Source organism: Oncorhynchus nerka, linkage group LG27 (genome assembly GCF_034236695.1).
Source record: "Oncorhynchus nerka isolate Pitt River linkage group LG27, Oner_Uvic_2.0, whole genome shotgun sequence".
Lineage (NCBI taxonomy): Eukaryota > Metazoa > Chordata > Actinopteri > Salmoniformes > Salmonidae > Oncorhynchus > Oncorhynchus nerka.
This window is the reverse complement of record NC_088422.1, coordinates 104035681-104060680: the sequence shown is the minus strand read 5'-3', so window position 1 is coordinate 104060680 and position 25000 is coordinate 104035681. Positions and strand designations below refer to the sequence as shown.

General features: G+C 41.3%; 1 pseudogene; it reads right to left on the bottom strand.

Annotated features, from left to right (window-relative positions):
* The window catches only part of LOC115122493 (sodium/hydrogen exchanger 5-like), a 106876-nt pseudogene that overhangs the window by 30494 nt on the left and 51382 nt on the right, over positions 1-25000 (bottom strand).

Here is a 25000-nt window from a genome sequence, read left to right as displayed (position 1 = left end):
ACTGAGTGTGTACAGGAACACACCAGGCCCCTCCCCATAAACACTGAGTGTGTACAGGAACACACCAGGCCCCTCCCCATAAACACTGAGTGTGTACAGGAACACACCAGGCCCCTCCCCATAAACACTGAGTGTGTACAGGAACACACCAGGCCCCTCCCCATAAACACTGAGTGTGTACAGGAACACACCAGGCCCCTCCCCATAAACACTGAGTGTGTACAGGAACACACCAGGCCCCTCCCCATAAACACTGAGTGTGTACAGGAACACACCAGGCCCCTCCCCATAAACACTGAGTGTGTACAGGAACACACCAGGCCCCTCCCCATAAACACTGAGTGTGTACAGGAACACACCAGGCCCCTCCCCATAAACACTGAGTGTGTACAGGAACACACCAGGCCCCTCCCCATAAACACTGAGTGTGTACAGGAACACACCAGGCCCCTCCCCATAAACACTGAGTGTGTACAGGAACACACCAGGCCCCTCCCCATAAACACTGAGTGTGTACAGGAACACACCAGGCCCCTCCCCATAAACACTGAGTGTGTACAGGAACACACCAGGCCCCTCCCCATAAACACTGAGTGTGTACAGGAACACACCAGGCCCCTCCCCATAAACACTGAGTGTGTACAGGAACACACCAGGCCCCTCCCCATAAACACTGAGTGTGTACAGGAACACACCAGGCCCCTCCCCATAAACACTGAGTGTGTACAGGAACACACCAGGCCCCTCCCCATAAACACTGAGTGTGTACAGGAACACACCAGGCCCCTCCCCATAAACACTGAGTGTGTACAGGAACACACCAGGCCCCTCCCCATAAACACTGAGTGTGTACAGGAACACACCAGGCCCCTCCCCATAAACACTGAGTGTGTACAGGAACACACCAGGCCCCTCCCCATAAACACTGAGTGTGTACAGGAACACACCAGGCCCCTCCCCATGTTCTGATATCACTGGATCAATACACAGATAAATCACGTCTTGATTCTGCATGTCAATATGATTATCAATGTAGGACAACAAGCACTAGATAGACAGTGTGTTGGATCAGGCAGAGCAAGGTCAGCCTGGGGGCTCAGATCTCTCCAAGACTGTTGAGTCAACAGAAAAACAAGCTCTGACTGGGTTTGATGTATTAGCGCTTGGCTGGAACAAAAGCCTGCACACATTCCACAAAGGGGTGAGAGTAGATGTCATGTCTCCCCGGTATGGGGACCTCTCTATATATGATCATAGGTCTAATCATAGAATTACATACAGTATAGAATCCCTTTTAATTGAATAAGGATTTATATGGGCATGATAGTGAAGATCAGTCGTTTCACTTTTAAAATGTATTAGTCTACATTTTTAATGTGGCTTAAACACAACCGGTCATGTTGTTTTCATCTGATTGTCAAACAACTACTTCAAAAAGGCTGATGTAAGATACCTGGGCGCGCTATTCAGAACGACAGGGAGGGTGAGGGAATAGCTGCTACGTCTCATGTTTCTGCTTATAATTTCCGACATTTCGGTAGAAGGCTGTTTGTTAGTCAACCTGTCTATAATTAGATACGTGCAGCTTCTCTTCTGCCGTTAAGCTGACGTTCCTCCGGAACGCTCGATAAAACCCCGATCGGCAGAATGATGTCATAAATCAATAGAACGATCAACGCATCATGGACAATCTAGCTGACATCGGGTACAGTTCTCTCTTCCATTTCTGCTTCTCTCTCTCACACGGAGCGAGAACATTTGTGGACCAGGGAGATTTCCGTTTGACCGGTTTAAAAGAAAATTAAAAGCTGTGAAAATGATCCTTCATGCTGAAAGAAATACATTATATTTCTCCATTCTGGTTCCCGAGATAAAATGAATGCAAGGAACACCTAGTTCTGCAGGAGTTAATATTATAGTAATCTACATGAGGTCTACAGTCAGTGTCCAGACTTCAGTTACTATTATAATAGACTACAGTCAGTGTCCAGACTTCAGTTACTATTATAATAGACTACAGTCAGTGTCCAGACTACAGTTAATATTATAATAGACTACAGTCAGTGTCCAGACTTCAGTTAATATTATAATAGACTACAGTCAGTGTCCAGACTTCAGTTACTATTATAATAGACTACAGTCAGTGTCCAGACTTCAGTTACTATTATAATAGACTACAGTCAGTGTCCAGACTTCAGTTACTATTATAATAGACTACATGAGACCTACAGTCAGTGTCCAGACATCAGTTACTATTATAATAGACTACAGTCAGTGTCCAGACTTCAGTTACTATTATAATAGACTACAGTCAGTGTCCAGACTACAGTTACTATTATAATAGACTACATGAGACCTACAGTCAGTGTCCAGACTTCAGTTACTGTTATAATAGACTACATGAGGTCTACAGTCAGTGTCCAGACTTCAGTTAATATTATAATAGACTACAGTCAGTGTCCAGACTTCAGTTACTATTATAATAGACAACAGTCAGTGTCCAGACTTCAGTTACTATTATAATAGACTACAGTCAGTGTCCAGACTTCAGTTAATATTATAATAGACTACAGTCAGTGTCCAGACTTCAGTTACTATTATAATAGACTACAGTCAGAAGTCCTGACTAGGTAATACTGAGTTACCTGACTAGATAATACTGAGTTACCTGACTAGGTAATACTGAGTTACCTGACTAGGTAATACTGAGTTACCTGACTAGATAATACTGAGTTACTGAGTTACCTGACTAGATAATACTGAGTTACCTGACTAGATAATACTGAGTTACCTGACTAGATAATACTGAGTTACCTGACTAGATAATACTGAGTTACCTGACTAGGTAATACTGAGTTACCTGACTAGATAATACTGAGTTACCTGACTAGATAATACTGAGTTACCTGACCAGGTAATACTGAGTTACCTGACTAGATAATACTGAGTTACCTGACTAGATAATACTGAGTTACCTGACTAGATAATACTGATTTACCTGACTAGGTAATACTGAGTTACCTGACTAGATAATACTGAGTTACCTGACCAGATAATACTGAGTTACCTGACTAGATAATACTGAGTTACCTGACCAGATAATACTGAGTTACCTGACTAGATAATACTGAGTTACCTGACTAGGTAATACTGAGTTACCTGACTAGATAATACTGAGTTACCTGACTAGATAATACTGAGTTACCTGACTAGATAATACCTGACTAGATAATACTGAGTTACCTGACTAGGTAATACTGAGTTACCTGACTAGATAATACTGAGTTACCTGACTAGATAATACTGAGTTACCTGACTAGGTAATACTGAGTTACCTGACTAGGTAATACTGAGTTACCTGACTAGATAATACTGAGTTACCTGACTAGATAATACTGAGTTACCTGACTAGGTAATACTGAGTTACCTGACTAGGTAATACTGAGTTACCTGACTAGGTAATACTGAGTTACCTGACTAGGTAATACTGAGTTACCTGACTAGATAATACTGAGTTACCTGACTAGGTAATACTGAGTTACCTGACTAGATAATACTGAGTTACCTGACTAGGTAATACTGTGTTACCTGACTAGATAATACTGAGTTACCTGACTGGGTAATACTGAGTTACCTGACTAGGTAATACTGAGTTATCTGACTAGGTAATACTGAGTTACCTGACTGAGTTACCTGACTAGAAAATACTGAGTTACCTGACTGAGTTACCTGACTAGGTAATACTGAGTTATCTGACTAGGTAATACTGAGTTACCTGACTGAGTTACCTGACTAGATAATACTGAGTTACCTGACTGAGTTACCTGACTAGGTAATACTGAGTTACCTGACTAGATAATACTGTGTTACCTGACTAGGTAATACTGAGTTACCTGACTAGATAATACTGAGTTACTGAGTTACCTGACCAGATAATACTGAGTTACCTGACCAGATAATACTGAGTTACCTGACTAGATAATACTGAGTTACCTGACTAGGTAATACTGAGTTACCTGACCAGATAATACTGAGTTACCTGACCAGATAATACTGAGTTACCTGACCAGATAATACTGAGTTACCTGACTGGGTAATACTGTGTTACCTGACTAGATAATACTGAGTTACCTGACTAGGTAATACTGAGTTACCTGACTAGGTAATACTGAGTTACCTGACTAGGTAATACTGAGTTACCTGACTAGATAATACTGAGTTACCTGACTAGATAATACTGAGTTACCTGACTAGATAATACTGAGTTACCTGACTAGATAATACTGAGTTACCTGACTAGATAATACTGAGTTACCTGACTGAGTTACCTGACTAGATAATACTGAGTTACCTGACTAGATAATACTGAGTTACCTGACTAGGTAATACTGAGTTACCTGACTAGATAATACTGAGTTACCTGACTAGGTAATACTGAGTTACTGAGTTACCTGACTAGATAATACTGAGTTACCTGACTAGGTAATACTGAGTTACTGAGTTATACCTGACTAGATAATACTGAGTTACCTGACTAGATAATACTGAGTTACCTGACTAGATAATACTGAGTTACCTGACTAGGTAATACTGAGTTACCTGACTAGATAATACTGAGTTACCTGACTAGATAATACTGAGTTACCTGACTAGATAATACTGAGTTACCTGACTGAGTTACCTGACTAGATAATACTGAGTTACCTGACTAGATAATACTGAGTTACCTGACTAGATAATACTGAGTTACCTGACTAGGTAATACTGAGTTACCTGACTAGATAATACTGAGTTACCTGACTAGGTAATACTGAGTTACCTGACTAGATAATACTGAGTTACCTGACTAGGTAATACTGAGTTACCTGACTAGATAATACTGAGTTACCTGACTAGATAATACTGAGTTACCTGACTAGATAATACTGAGTTACCTGACTAGATAATACTGAGTTACCTGACTAGATAATACTGAGTTACCTGACTAGATAATACTGAGTTACCTGACTAGATAATACTGAGTTACCTGACTAGATAATACTGAGTTACCTGACTAGGTAATACTGAGTTACCTGACTAGATAATACTGAGTTACCTGACTAGGTAATACTGAGTTACCTGACTAGATAATACTGAGTTACCTGACTAGGTAATACTGAGTTACCTGACTAGGTAATACTGAGTTACCTGACTAGATAATACTGAGTTACCTGACTAGGTAATACTGAGTTACCTGACTAGGTAATACTGAGTTACCTGACTAGATAATACTGAGTTACCTGACTAGATAATACTGAGTTACCTGACTAGGTAATACTGAGTTACCTGACTAGGTAATACTGAGTTACCTGACTAGATAATACTGAGTTACCTGACTAGGTAATACTGAGTTACTGAGTTTACCTGACTAGGTAATACTGAGTTACCTGACTAGGTAATACTGAGTTACCTGACTGGGTAATACTGTGTTACCTGACTAGATAATACTGAGTTACTGAGTTTACCTGACTAGGTAATACTGAGTTGCCTGACTAGGTAATACTGAGTTACCTGACTAGATAATACTGAGTTACTGAGTTACCTGACTAGGTTATAATGAGTTACCTGACTAGATAATACTGAGTTACTGAGTTACCTGACTAGGTAATACTGAGTTAACTGACTAGGTAATACTGAGTTACCTGACTAGATAATACTGAGTTACCTGACTAGGTAATACTGAGTTACCTGACTAGGTAATACTGAGTTACCTGACTAGGTATTACTGAGTTACCTGACTAGGTAATACGGAGTTACCTGACTAGGTAATACTGAGTTACCTGACTGGGTAATACTGAGCTGACCCACTAGAGGGCGGGCTAGTCTGTAAACCCCAGAATAGCCCATTGGCTGAATCTTCAACCAGCTCTGTTCCCCAGCCATCCCCTGCTGTCCTACCTGCCTGGCTGTCCCCCATGGCTCCTAACCCTATCATCCACTACCACACATCATCCACTACCACACATCATCCACTACCACACATCATCCACTACCACACATCATCCACTATCACACATCATCCACTACCACACATCATCCACTATCACACAATATCCACTATCACACGTCATCCACTACCACACGTTATCCACTATCACACGTCATCCACTACCACACATAATCCACTACCACACATCATCCACCACCACCACACATCATCCACTACCACACATCATCCACTACCACACATCATCCACTACCACACATCATCCACTACCACACATCATCCACTATCACACATCATCCACTATCACACAATATCCACTACCACACATCATCCACTATCACACATCATCCACTATCACACATCATCCACTACCTCACGTTATCCACTATCACATATCATCCACTACCTGACATCATCCACTACCACACATCATCCACCACCACACATCATCCACTACCACACATCATCCACTACCACATATCATCCACTACCACACATTATCCACTATCACATATCATCCACTACCACACATCATCCACCACCACACATCATCCACTACCACACATCATCCACTACCACATATCATCCACTACCACATATCATCCACTACCACACATTATCCACTATCACATATCATCCACTACCACACATCATCCACTACCACATATCATCCACTACCACATATCATCCACTACCACACATTATCCACTATCACATATCATCCACTACCACACATCATCCACTACCTCACATCATCCACTATCACACATCATCCACTACCACACATCATCCACTACCTCACATCATCCACTATCACACATCATCCACCACCACACATCATCCACTACCACACATCACCCACCACCACACATCATCCACTACCACACATCATCCACTACCACACATCATCCACTACCACACATCATCCACTACCACACATCATCACCTACCACACATCATCCACTACCACACATCATCCACTAATAACATGATCCACTATCACACATCATCCACTACCACACATCATCCACCACCTCACATGATCCACTATCACACATCATCCACTACCACACATGATCAACTAATCACATTATCCACAATCACACATGATCAACTAATAACATTATCCACTATCACACATTATCCACTAACACACATCATCCACTAGTGTATAATCCACTATCACACATTATTCACTATCACCCATTATCACACATCATCCATTATCACATCATCCACTACCACACATCATCCATTATCACATCATCCACTACCACATTATCCACTATCACACCATCCACTAGTGTATAATCCATAAATAAGACAGAGTGACCCCTGGACAGGACACTAGTCTATCTCCTGTTTCTGTAGAGTGAGTACTCCCCCTGGACAGGACACTAGTCTATCTCCTGTTTCTGTAGAGTGAGTACTCCCCCTGGACAGGACACTAGTCTATCTCCTGTTTCTGTAGAGTGAGCTCCCCTGGACAGGACACTAGTCTATCTCCTGTTTCTGTAGAGTGAGTACTCCCCCTGGACAGGACACTAGTCTATCTCCTGTTTCTGTAGAGTGAGTACTCCCCCTGGACAGGACACTAGTCTATCTCCTGTTTCTGTAGAGTGAGTACTCCCCTGGACAGGACACTAGTCTATCTCCTGTTTCTGTAGAGTGAGTACTCCTCTGGACAGGACACTAGTCTATCTCCTGTTTCTGTAGAGTGAGTACTCCCCCTGGACAGGACACTAGTCTATCTCCTGTTTCTGTAGAGTGAGTACTCCCCCTGGACAGGACACTAGTCTATCTCCTGTTTCTGTAGAGTGAGTACTCCCCCTGGACAGGACACTAGTCTATCTCCTGTTTCTGTAGAGTGAGTACTCCCTCTGGACAGGACACTAGTCTATCTCCTGTTTCTGTAGAGTGAGTACTCCCCCTGGACAGGACACTAGTCTATCTCCTGTTTCTGTAGAGTGAGTACTCCCCCTGGACAGGACACTAGTCTATCTCCTGTTTCTGTAGAGTGAGTACTCCCCCTGGACAGGACACTAGTCTATCTCCTGTTTCTGTAGAGTGAGTACTCCCCTGGACAGGACACTAGTCTATCTCCTGTTTCTGTAGAGTGAGTACTCCCACTGGACAGGACACTAGTCTATCTCCTGTTTCTGTAGAGTGAGTACTCCCACTGGACAGGACACTAGTCTATCTCCTGTTTCTGTAGAGTGAGTACTCCCCCTGGACAGGACACTAGTCTATCTCCTGTTTCTGTAGAGTGAGTACTCCCCTGGACAGGACACTAGTCTATCTCCTGTTTCTGTAGAGTGAGTACTCCCCCTGGACAGGACACTAGTCTATCTCCTGTTTCTACAGCGTGAGGGAGCGTCTGTCAGCTCACGTGGTCAGGAAAAACTCCTGGCCTTAATTAATTCCATTTAGAACGATAAACATTCTATTTTCTGGACTAAAATATCTCTAGTATTAAAATATCTATAGTATTAAAATATCTATTAAAATATATCCAGTATAAAAATATCTCTAGTATTAAAATATATCCAGTATTAAAATATCTCTAGTATAAAAACATCTCTGGTATTAAAATATCTCTAGTATTAAAATATCTCTAGTATTAAAATATCTCTAGTATTAAAATATCTCTAGTATTAAAATATCTCTAGTATTAAAATATATCCAGTATTAAAATATCTCTAGTATTAAAATATCTCTAGTATTAAAATATCTCTAGTATTAAAAATCTCTAGTATTAAAATATCTCTAGTATTAAAATATCTCTAGTATTAAAATATCTCTAGTATTAAAATATATCTAGTATTAAAATATATCTAGTATTAAAATATATATTACAATATCTCTAGTATAAAAATATCTCTAGTATAAAATATCTCTAGTATTAAAATATCTCTAGTATTAAAATATCTCTAGTATTAAAATATCTCTAGTATTAAAATATCTCTAGTATTAAAATATCTCTAGTATTAAAATATCTCTAGTATTAAAATATCTCTAGTATAAAATATCTCTAGTATAAAATATCTATAGTATTAAAATATATCTAGTATTAAAATATCTCTAGTATTAAAATATCTATGGTATTAAAATATATCTAGTATTAAAATATATATCTAGTATTAAAATATCTCTAGTATTAAAATATCTATGTATTAAATTAAAATATCTATATCTAGTATAAAAATATCTCTAGTATTAAAATATCTCTAGTATTAAAATTATATCTAGTATTAAAATATCTCTAGTATAAAATATCTCTAGTATTAAAATATCTCTAGTATAAAATATCTCTAGTATTAAAAATATCTCTGGTATTAAAATATATCTAGTATTAAAATATCTCTAGTATTAAAATATCTCTAGTAAATACTTTACCTGGAACATCACAGTGAAGAAAACCACTATGATGGTTGTGGCCACGAAGTAGTCTTTAGCCGGGACCCGTTCTGCGTCCAGCAGCACCACCAAGGCAAACGCCACCGCCCCTCGCAGGCCACCGTACGACATCACCACCTGGTCGATCTTGTCCAATGGGACGAGGCGGAACCAGTTCAACACCCAGGTCTGCATGACCACACCTGAAAGAGATCAGAGAATCCAACAGCTACAGTATAATACTTACCCCCCACAGTATAAATGAAGTCGTGCCAGTACATTCTCAGACTCATCATTGAGTACAGAGTACCATCTTGATTATTGATAAAGGACGACAGATATTCAGACACTTTTTGGAGTTAATTGAAGGAGTGATTATTTTATCATCTGTTTGGCATTAAAGGTTTTCTAGAGAGGCCCGATCACTGATAAAACACGCTGGATCCTCAAGACTCTGTTCAGTATCTGTGTGTAAAGCAAGCACCCTGACGAAAGGCTCTCTTCAGACAAGCACCCTGAAGAAAGGCTCTTCAGAGAAGCACCCTGACGAAAGGCTCTTCAGGGAAGCACCCTGACGAAAGGCTCTTCAGGGAAGCACCCTGACGAAAGGCTCTCCCAGACAAGCACCCTGACGAAAGGCTCTCCCAGACAAGCACCCTGACGAAAGGCTCTTCAGAGAAGCACCCTGACGAAAGGCTCTCCCAGACAAGCACCCTGACGAAAGGCTCTTCAGAGAAGCACCCTGACGAAAGTCTCTCTCAGACAAGCACCTTGACGAAAGGCTCTTCAGAGAAGCACCCTGACGAAAGGCTCTTCAGACAAGCACCCTGACGAAAGGCTCTTCAGACAAGCACCCTGACGAAAGGCTCTTCAGACAAGCACCCTGACGAAAGGCTCTTCAGACAAGCACCCTGACGAAAGGCTCTTCAGAGAAGAATGTTGGTCAAATAAATCCACATTAAGGACAGAGAAGACTCCTTTCTTTGTGCTGCGTAGGTCCACTCTTACCCAGGGGGCTGCAATCCCTGATACATAGTAGTAGAGTATTGAAATTCACCTTCAGCTACGTGTAGAGTAACAACGCTGGGTACTGAATCAATGTTTAGTAAGGCGGCACACCTACCCAGGGCCCTGAAGACGAAGATGAAGATGAGCGTACAGGAGATGAGTCCTGTGTCCCAGGCCCACTTAGACTTGTCCACGGCTGAGATGCCCAGGAAGATGAAGATGATGGTTTCGGCGATGCTGGCCAGGGTTTTCATCGTGTACTTCACCGTGGTACGAGATTTCTGGGATATGTTGGCCTCCACGTACTTGTTACAGCCGATACCACAGAACGTCATTCTGAAGGTGGAGAGAGAGAGAGAGAGAGACAGAGGACAGGTGAGGACCAGGGTCCAGATTCACAAACCACTTTTTAAATGCAAAAAAATTAAGAAGTTCATAAGATAGTTCGTAAGTGCAATTCCTCAACAATATCTTAAGATTTTATGATTTTCTTACAAACATCTTCTTACGTATCTTCTTTAAGATGTTTGTTGCTAGGCAACCAATTTAGCTATCGAGCTAGCTAGCAATGGCAAAAAAATAATCAATACTTAATAAAAGGATGAATACTTAAAATAATCAATATTTAAAAATGATCAATACTGAAACTTTCAGATATAGTTTGAGAGTGAATTATGTACAATATATTTTAATGAGCTGTTTTCTCTCACTGCCCGGAGTTTAAGACAATGGTTGAGCTATCTTGGAATTTAAAAATATTTCCCAAAAACTTTATTTTCAAGAATATAATTTCTTAACTTTTTGCTTAAGGAGAAACATAAGAAAACAGCGAAAGAGAATTTCCAAGAACCTTTTTGAGGAATAGCAACTTTACTGAACTTTCCTCTTAAGTCTAAAGTCTATAGTTAAGAGAAAAACATGGCAGTTTAGAAGACATTCCTTCTAAAGAGGGTTTAGAGAATCTGGGCCCAGGGCCTTAACCAGGGTTTGAGTTTGAGTGAAGTCCAGAAGAGGACATTTTTGAGAGTTGAAGCTCATTTACTGCATTTCTATACAATTTAAAACCTTTTTCAAATGCTATTTGGAGAACAGCAAAACAAGCCAAAATGACCCCAGCCACCTTGGCTGCTGTAGGTTCATTCACCTCAGTCCATCTACAAGCACATAGCCTGTTAGCTATACAATCTACCTACCTCAGTCCATCTACAAGCACACAGCCTGTTAGCTATATAATCTACCTACCTCAGTCCATCTACAAACACACAGCCTGTTAGCTATACAATCTACCTACCTCAGTCCATCTACAAGCACACAGCCTGTTAGCTATACTATCTACCTACCTCAGTCCATCTACAAGCACACAGCCTGTTAGCTATACAATCTACCTACCTCAGTCCATCTACAAACACACAGCCTGTTAGCTATACAATCTACCTACCTCAGTCCATCTACAAACACACAGCCTGTTAGCTATACAATCTACCTACACAGCCAGTCCATCTACAAACACACAGCCTGTTAGCTATACAATCTACTACCTACCTCAGTCCATCTACAAACACACAGCCTGTTAGCTATACAATCTACCTACCTCAGTCCATCTACAAACACACAGCCTGTTTAGCTATACAATCTACCTACCTCAGTCCATCTACAAACACACAGCCTGTTAGCTATACAATCTACCTACCTCAGTCCATCTACAAACACACAGCCTGTTAGCTATACAATCTACCTACCTCAGTCCATCTACAAACACACAGCCTGTTAGCTATACAATCTACCTACCTCAGTCCATCTACAAACACACAGCCTGTTAGCTATACAATCTACCTACCTCAGTCCATCTACAAACACACAGCCTGTTGGCTATACAATCTACCTACCTCAGTCCATCTACAAACACACAGCCTGTTAGCTATACAATCTACCTACCTCAGTCCATCTACAAACACACAGCCTGTTAGCTATACAATCTACCTACCTCAGTCCATCTACAAACACACAGCCTGTTAGCTATACAATCTACCTACCTCAGTCCATCTACAAACACACACAGCCTGTTAGCTATACAATCTACCTACCTCAGTCCATCTACAAACACACAGCCTGTTAGCTATACAATCTACCTACCTCAGTCCATCTACAAACACACAGCCTGTTAGCTATACAATCTACCTACCTCAGTCCATCTACAAACACACAGCCTGTTAGCTATACAATCTACCTACCTCAGTCCACAAACACACAGCCTGTTAGCTATACAATCTACCTACCTCAGTCCATCTACAAACACACAGCCTGTTAGCTATACAATCTACCTACCTCAGTCCACAAGGACACAGCCTGTTGGATATATAATCTGACCTACCTCAGTCCATCTATGTTAGTGATGAAACTACAAACACATAGCCTGTTGGATATGTAATCTACCTACCTCAGTCCATCTACAAACACATAGCCTGTTGGATATATAATGTAATGTCCATCTACAAACACATAGCCTGTTAGGATAGGTCCTATCAGTCCATCTACAAACACATAGCCTGTTGGATATATAATCTACCTACCTCAGTCCATCTACAAACACACAGCCTGTTGAGATGTTCAATCTAACTACCTCAGTCCATCTACAAACATAGCCTGTTAGCTATACAATCTACCTACCTGTCCATCTACAAACACACAGCCTGTTAGCTATTGTAATGTCAGTCTATAGGACACAGCCTGTTGAGATGTTCATATCTACAAACACACAGTGATTGTATTGTAATGTACCTCTCAGTCTACAGGACACAGCCTGTTGAGATGTTCATCAGTCCATCTAAAACATAGTGTTTGTATTGTAATACCTCAGTCCATCTAGGGACACACAGCCTGTTAGCTATACAATCTACCTACCTCAGTCTACAAGGACATGTTAGCTATACAATCTCAGTCCATTGTAAACACACAGCCTGTTTGATATAATCTACCTGTCAGTCCATCTACAAACACACAGCCTGTTAGCTATACAATGTACCTACCTCAGTCCATCTACAAACACACAGCCTGTTAGCTATTGTACCTAGGTCTGTAGGGAGTCCATCTACAAGCATAGCCTGTTGCTATAGTGATTGTATTGTAATACCTAGGTCCATCTACAAACACACATCCTGTGGCTAGATCTTACATAGTTGTAAAACATACAGTGTTAGTATTGTAATGTAGTCTGTAGGGACACATAGCCTGTGGAGATGTTCATACCTGTAACATACACAGTGATTGTATTGTAATGTAGGTCTATAGGGAGGACAGCCTGTTAGAGATGTTCATATTGTAAAACATACAGTGTTATTGTATTGTAATGTCCATCTACAAACACATAGCCTGTTAGATGTTCATATCAGTCCATGTACAAACACACAGCCTGTTGGCTATAGGGAATCTACCTACTGTTCATCAGTCCATCTACAAACACATGGCCTGTTAGATCTTCAGTCCATCTACAACACACAGTGGTTGTATTGTAATGTTACCTCAGTCTATAGGGAGGATAGGTCCTGTTAGCTATAGATGTTCATATTGTAAAACATACAGTGGTTGTATTGTAATCAGGTCTATAGGAGCACACAGTCCTGTTGAGATGTTCAATCTATTGTAACAAACAGTGGTTGTATTGTAATGCAGGTCTATAGGGAGGATGGACACAGTCCTACCTGAGATGTTCAAAACATACAGTGGTTGTATTGTAATCAGGTCTATAAACAGGACAGGTCCTGTTGAGATGTTCAATATTGTCCAACAAACACATAGGTTGTATTGTAACCTGTCCATCTACAGGGACACAGCCTGTTAGCTATACAATCTAATACCTCAGTCCATCTACAAACACATAGCCTGTTGAGATATAATCTACCTTCAGTCCATCTGTAAACATACAGCCTGGTTGTATTGTAATGTTGGTCTATAGGGAGGACAGCCTGTTGAGATGTTCAGTCCATCTACAAACACACAGTGGTTGTATTAATCTACCTATGTTGGTCTATAAACACATGGCCTGTTGAGATGTTCATATTGTAAACATACAGTGGTTGTATTGTAATGTAGGTCCATCTAGGGAACATACAGCCTGTTAGCTATACAATCTTCAGTCCATTATAAACACACAGCCTGGTTGTATTGTAATGTCCATCTATAAACACACAGCCTGTTGAGATGTTCATATTGTAACATACCTACCTGTCCATCTACAAACACACAGTATTAGCTATACAATACCTACCTCAGTCCATCTTAAACATACAGTGGTTGTATTGTAATGTCCACAAGGACACAGCCTGTCTATAGGGAGGATAACCTGTTAGCTGAGATGTCCATCTATTGTTGGATAATAATCATACCTCAGTCCATCTACAAGTGGCCTGTTAGCTGTACAATCTACCTACCTGTCCATCTACAAACACATAGCCTGTTGGATATATAATCTACCTACCTCAGTCCACATAGGACACAGCCTGTTAGATGTTCAGTCCATCTACAAGGACACAGCCTGTTGTATTGTACCTACCTCAGTCTACAAGGACACAGCCTGTTAGATGTACAATTGTAACATACAGTGGTTGTATTGTACATGCCTGTGGTCTATACAATCTACCTACCTCAGTCCATCTGTAAACACACAGCCTGTTAGCTATACAATCTACCTACCTCAGTCCATCTACAAACACACAGCCTGTTAGCTATACAATCTACCTACCTCAGTCCATCTACAAACACACAGCCTGTTAGCTATACAATCTACCTACCTCAGTCCATCTACAAACACACAGCCTGTTGGCTATACAATCTACCTACCTCAGTCCATCTACAAACACACAGCCTGTTAGCTATACAATCTACCTAAAACACACAGCCTTTCTATACAATCTTTGTCATAATCAGTCCATCTACAAACACACAGCCTGTTAGCTATATTGTCAGTCCATCTACAAACACACAGCCTGTTAGCTATACAATCTACCTACCTCAGTCCATCTACAAACACACAGCCTGTTAGCTGTACAATCTACCTACCTCAGTCCATCTACAAACACACAGCCTGTTGGCTATTCTACCTACCTCAGTCCATCTACAAACACACAGCCTGTTGGATATATAATCTACCTACCTCAGTCCATCTACAAACACACAGCCTGTTAGCTATATAATCTGTCCATCTACAAACACACAGCCTGTTAGCTATACAATCTACCTACCTCAGTCCATCTACAAACACATAGCCTGTTGGATATATAATCTACCTACCTCAGTCCATCTATAAACACACAGCCTGTTAGCTATACAATCTACCTACCTCAGTCCATCTACAAACACACAGCCTGTTAGCTATACAATCTACCTACCTCAGTCCATCTACAAGGACACAGCCTGTTAGCTGTACAATCTACCTACCTCAGTCCATCTACAAACACATAGCCTGTTGGATATATAATCTACCTACCTCAGTCCACAAGGACACAGCCTGTTGGATATACAACTGTAATGTTATGAAGGGGGAAGATATGAGACATGATTCACACTGACACGTAGAATCAGTGATGAAACAAAAACCTATTACATGTTTACAACAGTATTGTTTGGATGTTGGTTGTATTGTAATGTAGGTCTATAGGGAGGATAGGTCCTATTGAGGTGTTCATATTGTAACATAGTGATTGTATTTTAATGTTGGTCTATAGGGAGGATAGGTCCTGTGGAGATGTTCATATTGTAACATAGTGATTGTATTTTAATGTTGGTCTATAGGGAGGATAGGTCCTGTGGAGATGTTCATATTGTAACATACAGTGGTTGTATTGTAATGTAGGTCTATAGGGAGGATAGGTCCTGTTGAGATGTTCATATTGTAACATAGTGATTGTATTTTAATAAAGGTCTGTAGGGATGATAGGTCCTGTGGAGATGTTCATATTGTAACATACAGTGGTTGTATTGTAATGTTGGTCTATAGGGAGGATAGGTCCTGTGGAGATGTTCATATTGTAACATAGTGATTGTATTTTAATAAAGGTCTGTAGGGATGATAGGTCCTGTGGAGATGTTCATATTGTAACATACAGTGGTTGTATTGTAATGTAGGTCTATAGGGAGGATAGGTCCTGTTGAGATGTTCATATTGTAACATAGTGATTGTATTGTAATGTAGGTCTGTAGGGAGGATAGATCCTGTTGAGATGTTCATATTGAAACATACAGTGGTTGTATTGTAATGTAGGTCTATAGGGAGGATAGGTCCTATTGAGATGTTCATATTGTAACATATAGTGGTTGTATTGTAATGCAGGTCTATAGGGAGGATATATCCTGTGGAGATGTTCATATTGAAACATACAGTGGTTGTATTGTAATGTAGGTCTATAGGGAGATAGGTCCTGTTGAGATGTTCATATTGTAACATACAGTGATTGTAATGTAGGTCTAACATAGATCCTGTGGAGATGTTCATATTGAAACATACAGTGGTTGTATTGTAATGTTGGTCTGTAGGGAAGATAGGTCCTGTGGAGATGTTCATATTGTAACATAGTGATTGTATTGTAATGTAGGTCTATAGGGAGGATGGGTCCTGTGGAGATGTTCATATTGTAACATACAGTGGTTGTATTGTAATGTTGGTCTGTAGGGAGGATAGGTCCTGTTGAGATGTTCATATTGTAACATACAGTGGTTGTATTGTAATGTTGGTCTGTAGGGAGGATAGGTCCTGTGGAGATGTTCATATTGTAACATACAGTGGTTGTATTGTAATGTAGGTCTATAGGGAGGATGGGTCCTGTTGAGATGTTCATATTGTAACATACAGTGGTTGTATTGTAATGCAGGTCTATAGGGAGGATAGGTCCTGTTGAGATGTTCATATTGTAACATACAGTGGTTGTATTGTAATGCAGGTCTATAGGGAGGATAGGTCCTGTTGAGATGTTCATATTGTAACATACAGTGGTTGTATTGTAATGTAGGTCTATAGGGAGGATGGGTCCTGTTGAGATGTTCATATTGTAACATACAGTGATTGTATTTTAATGTTGGTCTATAGGGAGGATAGGTCCTGTTGAGATGTTCATATTGTAACATACAGTGGTTGTATTGTAATGCAGGTCTATAGGGAGGATAGGTCCTGTTGAGATGTTCATATTGTAACATACAGTGGTTGTATTGTAATGTTGGTCTGTAGGGAAGATGGGTCCTGTTGAGATGTTCATATTGTAACATACAGTGGTTGTATTGTAATGTAGGTCTATAGGGAGGATAGGTCCTGTTGAGATGTTCATATTGTAACATACAGTGGTTGTATTGTAATGTAGGTCTATAGGGAGGATAGGTCCTGTTGAGATGTTCATATTGTAACATACAGTGGTTGTATTGTAATGTAGGTCTATAGGGAGGATAGGTCCTGCTGAATGTTCATATTGTAACAGCTACAGTGATTGTATTTTAATGTTGGTCTATAGGGAGACTACAGATGTTCATATTGTAACATACAGATTGTAATGTTGGTCTGTAGACCTGTTGAGATGTTCATATTGTAACATACAGTGGTTGTATTGTAATACAGCTATAGGGAGGATAGGTCCTGTTGAGATGTTCACTTGTAACATACAGTGGTTGTATTGTAATGACTACAGGGAGGATAGGTCCTGTTGAGATGTTCATATTGTAACATACAGTGGTTGTATTGCTAATGCAGGTCTATAGGGAAGATAGGTCCTGTTGAGATGTTCTTATTGTAACATACAGTGGTTGTATTGTAATGTTGACTGTACAGCTACACACAGACTACAGCTAAACGCAGACACAGGTGTGTGCCTTTCCAAATCATGTCCAATCAATTGAATTTCCCACAGGTGGACTCCAATCAGACTAAGAAATATCTCAGATGATCAATAGAAACAGGATGCACCTGAGATCAATTTAGAGTCTCATAACAAAGGGTCTGAATACTTAGCTAAATAAGGTATTTCAGTTTTTGATCAAAATAAATTTTCCTTCTTGCTTTGTCATAATGGGTTATTGTGATGTCATTATGGGTTATTGTGATGTCATTATGGGGTATTGTGATGTCATAATGGGTTATTGTGTGTAGATTACTGAGGAAAATGACTATTTAATCCATTTTAGAATAAGGATGTAACAGTAATAAAATGTGGAACAAGTCAGCGGTCTGAATACTTTCAGGAGGCACTGACACAGACACACACACACACACACACACACACACACACACACACACACACACACACACCCCCCAATGACAGCGGAAAAAAAATATCATAGAAAAATGAAGTGAGTTTAAATGCAACATATTTTTGAGTACAGACCATCACATTTTCTGTGGTGATTTCTAAACACATACTAGCTGTACTCACGACAAGATGGCGGACAGTGAGAAGAGCTCAGCGGTGAAGGCCAGGTACACCATGAGGAAGACCAATAGAGGCTAATGATGCGGACCTTCTTGGTGAAACGTGTGATGAACCCTGAGCAGCTAACATCAGACTACATGGTCCCCCAATACTGACAGAGGAATGAGGCTGAGGACGGAGAGGAGGGAGAGAAGGACGGAGATGGGGAGGAGGAAGGAGGGGGAGACTAAGGGTGGAAGACACAGGAAGAGGAGGCTGGGTGGAGGACAGATGGGGAGACAGGGAACCCAGAAGGGATGAGGAAGATGGGGAGGTGGAGGAGGAAGTGGAGGGAGACAGGGAGGAAGAGGAGAGGGGTGGAGGAAGATGGGGAGACAGGGAGGAAGAGGAGAGGGGTGGAGGAAGATGGGGAGAAAGGGAGGAAGAGGAGAAAGGAGGAGGAAGATGGGGAGGTAGGAAAGGGTGATAACAGGGAGGAAGAGGAAGATGGCTAGGAGGTAGGGTTGAGGGACTGAGGAAGAGGGGGAGGAGGAGGCTGGAGGGAGAGAGAGGAAGGGTAACCTGGAGGACTGGAGAGAGGGGGACCTGAAGAGAGGAGGCTACAGGCTGGTTATAACCTGATCCAGAGTCTTTAGGTTCAGAACACAGGAATTAATCAGAGAGGTCTCATAGTGGCTATAACAGAGATCCAGTTTATGTGTAAACAGACTACAGCTAACACAGACTACAGCTAAACACAGACTACAGCTAAACACAGACTACAGCTAAACACAGACAACAGCTAACACAGACTACAGGCTAACACAGACTACAGCTAACACAGACTACAGCTAAACACAGACTACAGCTAAACACAGACTACAGCTAAACACAGACTACAGCTAACACAGACTACAGCTAACACAGACTACAGCTAAACACAGACTACAGCTAACACAGACTACAGCTAAAGGACTACAGCTAACACAGACTACAGCTAACACAGACTACAGCTAACACAGACTACAGCTAACACAGACTACAGCTAACACAGACTACAGCTAACAGACTACAGCTAACACAGACTACAGCTAAAGACTACAGCTAACACAGACTACAGCTAACAGACTACAGCTAACACAGACTACAGCTAACACAGACTACAGCTAAACACAGACTACAGCTAAACACAGACTGGTTAACACAGACTACAGCTAACAGAGACTACAGCTAAACAAAGACTACAGCTAACACAGACTACAGCTAACACAGACTACAGCTAACACAGACTACAGCTAACACAGACTACAGCTAACACAGACTACAGCTAACACAGACTACAGCTAACACAGACTACAGCTAACACAGACTACAGCTAACACAGACTACAGCTAACACAGACTACAGCTAACACAGACTACAGCTAACACAGACTACAGCTAACACAGACTACAGCTAAACACAGACTACAGCTAACACAGACCAAAGGCTCATCCTATAACCCAAACTCACTCCACTATTTGAAATAGTCAGCTGTCTGAACATTCTCAGGGCCCACCTCCACGAAGGACATGTACACCTTATACAACACCTGCAGAGGAGGAGACATGACATCATCAGGAGATTGTCTTTGAAACTCTCTCCATAACACAATGCATTCTCTATACAGGTGGGTGCTACTTATTGGTGGTGCACAGCACACTGCAGGCCTGGGGCTGGTCATAACCCTGATCCACTATTAAAGGCTGGTTATAACCCTGATCCACTATTAAAGGCCTGGGGGTGGTTATAACCCTGATCCACTATTAAAGGTTGGTTATAACCCTGATCCACTATTAAAGGCCTGGGGTGGTTATAACCCTGATCCACTATTAAAGGTTGGTTATAACCCTGATCCACTATTAAAGGCCTGGGGGTGGTTATAACCCTGATCCACTATTAAAGGCCTGGGGCTGGTTATAACCCTGATCCACTATTAAAGGTTGGTTATAACCCTGATCCACTATTAAAGGTTGGTTATAACCCTGATCCACTATTAAAGGCTGGTTATAACCCTGATCCACTATTAAAGGTTGGTTATAACCCTGATCCACTATTAAAGGCTGGTTATAACCCTGATCCACTATTAAAGGCTGGTTATAACCCTGATCCACTATTAAAGGCTGGTTATAACCCTGATCCACTATTAAAGGCCTGGGGCTGGTTATAACCCTGATCCACTATTAAAGGCTGGTTATAACCCTGATCCACTATTAAAGGCTGGTTATAACCCTGATCCACTATTAAAGGCTGGTTATAACCCTGATCCACTATTAAAGGCTGGTTATAACCTGATCCACTATTAAAGGCCTGGGGCTGGTTATAACCCTGATCCACTATTAAAGGCTGGTTATAACCCTGATCCACTATTAAAGGCTGGGGCTTATAACCCTGATCCACTATTAAAGGCTGGTTATAACCCTGATCCACTATTAAAGGCCTGGGGTTGGTTATAACTCTGATCCACTATTAAAGGCTGGTTATAACCCTGATCCACTATTAAAGGCTGGTTATAACCTGATCCACTATTAAAGGCCTGGGGCTGGTTATAACCCTGATCCACTATTAAAGGCTGGTTATAACCCTGATCCACTATTAAAGGCCTGGGGTTGGTTATAACCCTGATCCACTATTAAAGGCTGGTTATAACCCTGATCCACTATTAAAGGCTGGTTATAACCCTGATCCACTATTAAAGGCCTGGGGCTGGTTATAACCCTGATCCACTATTAAAGGCTGGTTATAACCCTGATCCACTATTAAAGGCTGGTTATAACCCTGATCCACTATTAAAGGCTGGTTATAACCCTGATCCACTATTAAAGGCCTGGGGTTGGTTATAACCCTGATCCACTATTAAAGGCCTGGGGGTGGTTATAACCCTGATCCACTATTAAAGGCTGGTTATAACCCTGATCCACTATTAAAGGCTGGTTATAACCCTGATCCACTATTAAAGGCCTGGGGCTGGTTATAACCCTGATCCACTATTAAAGGCTGGTTATAACCCTGATCCACTATTAAAGGCCTGGGGTTGGTTATAACCCTGATCCACTATTAAAGGCTGGTTATAACCCTGATCCACTATTAAAGGCTGGTTATAACCCTGATCCACTATTAAAGGCCTGGGGCTGGTTATAACCCTGATCCACTATTAAAGGCTGGTTATAACCCTGATCCACTATTAAAGGTTGGTTATAACCCTGATCCACTATTAAAGGCTGGTTATAACCCTGATCCACTATTAAAGGCCTGGGGGTGGTTATAACCCTGATCCACTATTAAAGGCCTGGGGCTGGTTATAACCCTGATCCACTATTAAAGGCTGGTTATAACCCTGATCCACTATTAAAGGCTGGTTATAACCCTGATCCACTATTAAAGGCCTGGGGCTGGTTATAACCCTGATCCACTATTAAAGGCTGGTTATAACCCTGATCCACTATTAAAGGCTGGTTATAACCCTGATCCACTATTAAAGGCTGGTTATAACCCTGATCCACTATTAAAGGCTGGTTATAACCCTGATCCACTATTAAAGGCTGGTTATAACCCTGATCCACTATTAAAGGCTGGTTATAACCCTGATCCACTATTAAAGGCCTGGGGCTGGTTATAACCCTGATCCACTATTAAAGGCCTGGGGGTGGTTATAACCCTGATCCACTATTAAAGGCTGGTTATAACCCTGATCCACTATTAAAGGCCTGGGGGTGGTTATAACCCTTCCACTAAAAGGCCTGGGGGTGGTTATAACCCTGATCCACTATTAAAGGCCTGGGGGTGGTTATAACCCTGATCCACTATTAAAGGCCTGGGGGTGGTTATAACCCTGATCCACTATTAAAGGCTGGTTATAACCCTGATCCACTATTAAAGAATGGTTATAACCCTGATCCACTATTAAAGGCCTGGGGCTGGTTATAACCCTGATCCACTATTAAAGGCTGGTTATAACCCTGATCCACTATTAAAGGCCTGGGGGTGGTTATAACCCTGATCCACTATTACTACACAGTCGCTGTGGAGAAACAGACCAGGAACAGAGAGAAGGTAGCTGTAGAACAGAACGATGAGGGAACTTGTGAGTCTATCTGAAAACCTTAAATCCATCCTACTAGTCTTCACTGTCCTCAGACTAGACCAGAGAAAGACTCCCAACCTGCCCCTGCAAATCCTCACCACGGACTGCACAGCATCTCACAGTACAAGTGCTGATCTAGGATCAGTTTAGCCTAGGATCTAGGATCAGTTTAGCCTAGGATCTAGGATCAGTTTAGCCTAGGATCTAGGATCAGTTTAGCCTAGGATCTAGGATCAGTTTAGCCTAGGATCCTTTAGGGATCTGGATCAGTTTAGCCTAGGATCTAGGATCAGTTTAGCCTAGGATCTGGATCAGCACTCCTACTCTGAAACGGTTGATCCATAAGACGATCCACGCTTAGCGCTGGGCTCTTCTGCAGTTTAATCTTCCCGAAACCAACATAAAGGCTGGCTCTCTCTTCTCACAAAGCATAGCAGCAGCACTGTTAAAGAGGGCCTGACATCCTAGTTTAGATCCCAAATCCACCCTATTTTCAAAGTCAGTGCACTACTTCTGGTCAAAAGTAGTGCACTTAAAAAAAGGGGATAGGGTGCCATAGGGCTCTGGTCTAAAGTAGTGCACTATATAGGGGATAGGGTTCCATAACTCTGGTCTGTAGTGCACTATTAGGGAATAGGGTTCCATAGGGCTCTGGTCTAAAGTGATCCACTATTAGGGCCTAGGGTTCCATAGGGCTCTGGTCTAAAGTAGTGCACTATATAGGGAATAGGGTCCCATAGGGCTCTGGTTAAAGTAGTGAACTATATAGGGAATAGGGTCCCATAGGGCTCTGGTCTAAAGTAGTGCACTATTAAAGGGAATGGGTCCCTATAAAGGCTCTGGTCTAAAGTAGTGATCCACTATAGGGAATAGGGTTCCATAGGGCTGGTTATAACCTGGTCTAAAGTAGTGAACTATATAGGGAATAGGGTAAAGGCTCTGGTCTAAAGTAGTGCACTATATAAATAGGGTTCCATAGGGCTCTGGTCTAAAGTAGTGCACTATATAGGGAATAGGTTCCATAGGGCTCTGGTCTAAAGTAGGGTTAAATAGGGTTCCAGGGCTCTGGTCTAAAGTAGGGTTCCACTATAAAGTAAAGGAATAGGGTTCCATTTGAGACGTAGGCCCTCCTCTCCGGGGACGGTGTTATACAACTCACTGGGACCAAAAGAGTTAAACACCATAGAAACTTAAAGACCGATCCACAACAAATCGGTTGTGTTGGGCTGATAATCACAGAACAAAGAGATATGAAGAGGTTGTTTAAAGCACTAGAATGTTTCTGTTTTCAACAACAACAACAACTATTAAACGCAACAACAAGTCGGTTGTGTTGGGCTGATCATCACAGAACAAAGAGATATGAGAGAGGTTGTTTATAACCACTAGAATATTAAAGGCTGTGTTAACAACAACAGCAACAACAACAATTACAACAGCAACAGTTATAACCAACAGATCCACTATTAAAGGCAACAAGTGGTTGTGTTGGGCTGATAATCAGGAACAATGAGATATGAGAGGGTTGTTTAAAGCACTAGAATGTTACTGTGTTCAAAACAACAACAGAAACAACAACAACAACAACAACAGCAGCAACAGCAGCAATAACCCAGCAACAACATAACAACAGCAGCAACAACAACAACAGCAATAACAACAACATCCACTATTAAAGGCAACAGCAACAGCAGTTATAACAACAGCAGCAACCACAATTAAAGCAACAACAACAACAACAACCCAATCAACAGCAACAACAACAGCAACAACAGCAACAGCAGCAACAACAGCAACAGATCCACATGAATAGACAACAGCAGCAATAACCCAGAACCACAGCATTACAACATGAATAACAACTGATCAACAACAACAACAACAGCAATAACAGAGCCAGAACAAAGGCAGCAACAACAGCAGCAACAGCAACAGGCAGGTTATAACAACAACAGATCAACATTAAACAACAACATAACAACTGCATCAACTAACAACAGGCAGCAACAACCCTGCAACAACAGCAACAAAGCAACAACATGAATAGACAACAGCAGCAACAACAACAAAGGCAGCAGCAACAACAACAACAACAACAGCAAC